Source organism: Mastomys coucha, unplaced genomic scaffold, assembly GCF_008632895.1.
Source record: "Mastomys coucha isolate ucsf_1 unplaced genomic scaffold, UCSF_Mcou_1 pScaffold14, whole genome shotgun sequence".
Classification (NCBI taxonomy): Eukaryota; Metazoa; Chordata; class Mammalia; order Rodentia; family Muridae; genus Mastomys; species Mastomys coucha.
Genome location: NW_022196896.1, coordinates 26265331 through 26271008, shown reverse-complemented (window position 1 = coordinate 26271008; position 5678 = coordinate 26265331).

Below are 5678 nucleotides of genomic sequence, written 5' to 3'. Positions count from 1 at the left end.
TATATATATATATATATGATCTGCTCAGTCTGTGTAATGATACATGTAGGTATATGTTTTCAGAGAAGACCATCTGGTATTGGGAACTAATTGGTATGTTCTTTCCTGGGAAAACTATTTCTTCTACTCTCAGTGTTTTTAGTAACCTGTAGTTCTTTGTGAAGGGCTGAGACCTTGTGAGCTTTCTCCATTTTGTGTTAGCATGACTATTGGTGTCCTCTATTCAGGCCTTGTTGCAGTAGGTGAGGTTTCATGGGTTTAGCTTCTCTAGCATTTCTAAGAGGCTTATTATCATAGAAAACTACCCAAACCTCTATCTCTAACAATCTTTCTGCCCCTCTTCTACAACGATTCCGGAGCCTTATCTGCAGGACTAGGATTGTAGATTTATCTGTTGGAACTAGACTCCACAACTTTGTAATTTGATCAGTTGTAGTTATCTGTAATGGCTTCTGTAAGTTATGAAAAGATATTCCCTTGATGAGGTATAAGAACTATACTTACTTATGGGTATAAAGATAAGTATTTAAAACAGCAGTTCTCAACCTGTAGGTCATAAACTCTTTGGGGATAAACAATTCTTTCACAGGGGACACATATCAGATATCCTACAGATCATATATTTACATTATGACTCATAACAGTAGCAAAATTACAGTTACAAAGTAGCAAGAAAGATTCTTTTATGATGGGGTCACCACAACTGTGTTAAAGGAGGAACTGTATTAAAGGGTCACATCATTAGGAAGATTTGTGGGGCGGTGAGCTGTGACAGGCAGCCTGGTCCCCTATCAAGCTCAGGCTTAGAACCCCAGAGACCCAGCAGATGATGGTCTCCAGGTGTTCAGCCATGTCCCTTGGGCCCCTGGCTCCTGTCACAACTACATCCTCCCACACGTCTCCACAGAGAGGTATGTGACCATCATTCATGTAGGAGCTGCAGCCCTCCCACATGCAAATAAGGTTTCCCCAAACTCTCAGACCAAGCCAATGAGAAGTACCTGCTATCAGACCCTGACCCACTCCCAAAACTGTATACTATCCGGAAGGATTAAAGGTGTGTGAGAACTACCCCTACTTCTGAAACCTTCTGTCATAAGAGCGGTAACACTTGGAAAGAGGTCTGCTCTCTCAGAATGTCACCTGAATCTCTGCTGCACCCCTCCCTGGCTTGTCAGCCTCATTGTCCCAGCTGGACCAGACTAAGTGCAGAGTGGTGAGGAGTAACCAAGGCAGAGACAGAGGTGGATCCAATTGCAGCACTGGAGGCAACAGAGGTGATTCCCACTTCCTGCTCACACTCCCTCCTCTTTGCAAGAACTCTCCCATGAGGGCTAGGCCAGAGATGTCCATGGCAAGCCTCCGATATGCAGGCCCACGAGGTCCAATACCACTGATTTAGAATGTTAAACTAAGCTGGTTTAGTTTATCATTGGTTTAAGTAGATCTCCAAAATTCATGACTTCCAGAGGCTCTGGTAATTATCTAGTTTTCTAGGAGAAGGCGTGGTCTTCCTCTTGTTGAGTGGGTATTAAGTTCAATTAGAGAGCTGTTGATTACTGCCAAGGTATGTTTACCACTGTGGCACCAGTAGGATGAAATGATGCCCCTCTTTATCTCCAATAATCTCTTGCCTGTCTGTTTATTTTAAAGTCTATTTTTTTCTGATATAGATATCCCATATTCTAATGGTTATAGTTTGAGTAACATATGTTTTTATATCCTATTGTTATTAAAACATTGTATAAATTTAAATTTATTGTATATCTCATTGTGCTGGCTTGAATAAGAATGGCCCCCATGACTGGACCTAAAGCCCCGATTCCTGCTGGCACATATGTAGCAGATGTGATGATTTGTCTTCATGAGGGACCCTCAAAACTTGACTAGGAGCAGTCTGTGGCTCTGTTGCCTACCTGTAGATCGGTTCCCCCTTCTGGGCTGCCTCCTCTTGCCTCAGTAAGAATATGTGTGTGTAGTCCTGCAGTGACTTGATATGCCATGGTGGGTTTGTAGCCAGCGGCTTCCCCCAACTTCTCAGAGGAGAAGGTGATTGGGTGATTGGTGGATGGCTTGTATAACAAATGAACTGTTTGGAGGGTGGAGGCCCCCATGGACTCATGTGTACGAATGCTTGACCCAGAGGAAATGACACTATTAGGTGGTAGAGGCCTTGTTGGAGTAGGTATGGGCTTGTTAGAGGAAGTGTGTCACTATGGAGGCAGGATTTGAGGTCTTTTAGACCTTGATCAAGCTAAGTCTAATGTAGCAGTCTCCTTCTGGATCAAGAAGTAGAATTCTCAGCTCCTCCAGCACCATGTCTGCCTGCATACTACAATGTTTCCCAGCATGATGATAATGAACTAAACCTCTGAAACTGTAAGCCAGCCTCAGTTAAATGTCTTCCTTTATAAGAGTTACCATACCACAACTTAGCCCTGGGCAGAGCTGGTACTTCCACACCCAGAGCCAGCTTGACTCTCAGGACCTCCATCACAACTAGGTTCACAGGCTCACAGAAGGGACAGGATCCAGTCAGAGACAGCAAGGCCAGTTAACACCTAAAGATAAACAGTTGGTGAGAGGCAAGCATAAGAACAAATGCAACAGAAACCAATGCCACTTGGCACCCTCAGAACCCAATTCTTCTACCACAGCAAGCCCTGGATACCCTAACACACTTTAAAAGCAACACTCCAACCCAAAATACCATCTCATGAAGATAATAGAGGACCTTAAGGGGGCATAAATAACTCCCTTAAAGAAATACAGGAGAACACAGGTAAATAAGTAGAAGCCCTTAAAGACGAAACACATAAATCTCTTTAAGAAATACAGGAAAACACAATCAAAGAGATAAAGGAATTGAACAAAACCATCCAGGATCTAAAAATGGAAACAATAAAGAAATCACAAAAGGAAACAACCCTGGAGATGGAAAAGCTAAGAAAGAGATCAGGAGTTATAGATGCAAGCATCGCCAACAGATTACAAGAGATAGAAGAGAAAATGTCAAGCATAGAAGATACCATAGAAGTTATTGATTGACACAATAGTCAAAGAAAATACAAAGTGCAAAAAGCTCCTAGCCCAAAACATCCAGAAAGTTCAGGACACAATGAAAAGACCAAGCCTAAGACTAATAGAAACAGGAGAGAAGATTCCCAATACAAAATGCCAGGAAACATCTTCAACAAAATCATAGAAGAAAACTTCCCTAACCTAAAGAAAGAGATGATCATAAACATACACGAAATCTACAGGACACCAAATAGATTGGACCAGAATAGAAATTCTTCCCATCAAATAATAATCAAAACACTAAATGCACAGAACAAAGAAAGAGTAATAAAGGCAGTAACGGAGAAAGTAACGGAGAAGGTAAATTAAAAAGGCAGACCTATCAGAATTACACCAGACTTCTCAACAGAGACTTTAAAAAACAGAAGATCTTGGACAGATGTCATGAAGACCCTAAGAGAACAGAAATGCCAACCCAGAGTACTATACCCAGCAAAACTCTCAATCACTGACGATGGAGCATCCAAGATATTCCACAACAAAACCAAATTTAAACAATATTTCTACTAATCCAGCCCTACAAAGAATAATAGAAGGAAAACTCCAACACAAAGAGGGAAACTACACCCAAGAATAATCAAGAAATTAACCATCTCACAACAAACCCAAAAGAAGAGAACCACACAAACTTAATACCACCACTAACAACAAAACTAAGAGAAACCAACAATCTTTGGTCCCTAATATCTCTCAATATCAGTGTACTCAATTCCCCAATAAAAAGACATAAGCTAACAGGCAATATATGTAAACAGGACCCATAATTTTGTGGCATACAGGAAAATACACATCAGTGAAAAAGACAGACAATACTTCAGACTTAAAAGCTGGAAACAAGCTGGAGTAGCCATCATAATATCTAAAAAGTAGATTTTCAACCAAAAGTTATCAAAAGAAATAGAGAAGGATACTTCATACTCATCAAAGGAAAAATCCACCAAGATGAATTCTCAATTCTGAATATTTATGTTCCAAATGCAAGGGTACCCACATTTGTAAAAGAAAGGTTACTAAGCCTCAAAACACACATTGATTCTCACACAATAATAGTGGTAGATGTCAACACTCTACTCTCACCAATGGACAGATCATGTAAACAGAAAAAAAAAACAAACAAACAGAGATACAGTAAGACTAACAGAAGTTATGAACCAAATGAATTTAACAGATATCCATAAAACATTTTACCCTAAAACAAAAGAATGTAACTTCTTCTCAGCACTTCATAGTAACTTCTCCAAAACTGGCCATATAATTGGTCACAAAACAAGCCTCAACAGATACAAGTAGCTTGAGATAATTCCATGCATTCTATCATATCACCATAGACTAAGGCTTGACTTCAATAACAACAAAAACAACAGAAAGCCCACATACTCATGGACACTGAACAACTCCCTACTCAATGATAACTTGGTCAGGGAAGTAATAAAGAAATAAATTAAAGACTTTTTAGAATTTAACAAAAATGAAGGTACAGCATACCCAAATTTATGGGACACAATGAAAGCAGAACTAAAAGGAAAATTCATATCAATGAATACCTTCATAAAGAAATTGGAAAGATCTTGCACTAGCAACTTAACAGAACATCTGAAAGCTCTAGGACATAAAGAAGCAAGAGGTAGAGACAGTAGGAAATATTCAAACTCAGAGCTGAGGTCAACGAATTAGAAACAAAGAGAACTCCTTCCGGTCTGTCTGGGCTGGGGTCCAGAGCATACCTTGGGCGCAAGCTCTGCAGCCAGTCCCACAACACCCAGAGGAAGCTCCACTCCCAGGCATTCTGACACACCCAGGATCAGAGGTGAGCAGAAACCAACATCTATTTCAATACTGGGAGTAACTGGGACCAGCGGGACCAGGCACACAGGAACTCACCAGCCCAGTGATTAGGGTTCCTTTCGGTCTGTCTGGGCTAGGGTCCAGAGCAGACCTTGGACACAAGCTCTGCAGCCAGTCCTACAACACACAGAGGAAGCTCCATTCCCAGGCATTCTGACACACCCAGGATCAGAGGTGAGCAGGAACCAACATCTGTCCCAACACTGGGAGTAACTGGGACTAGCGGGACCAGGCACACAGGAACTTTGCCAACACAGTGACTCGGGTTCCTTCAGGTCTGTCTGGGTTAGTGTTCTGAGCAGACCTTGGGCGCAAACTCTGAAGCCAGTCCCACAACACACAGAGAAAGCCCCACTTCCAGGTGATCTAACAAGCCCAGGATCACAGGATCCCAGAATCACAAGATCACAGAGATAGCTTGACATTGAGGAGTTCTGACACAACCAGGATCACAGGAAGGACAAGCTCCAGTCAGATTAAGCAAGGGCAGGTAGCACTAGAGTTAACCAGATAGCGGGGGGCAAGCATAAGAAAATAAACAACACAAACCAAGGTCACTGGCCATCATCAGAACCCAATTCTCCCAACATGGCAAGTCCTAGACACACCATCACACCAGAAAAACAAAATTCAGATCTAAAATCACTTATCAGGATGATGATGCAGGACCTTAAGAAAGACATGAATAACACCCTCAAAGAAATACAGGAGAACACAGGTAAAGAGCTAGAAGCTCTTAAAGAGGAAACACA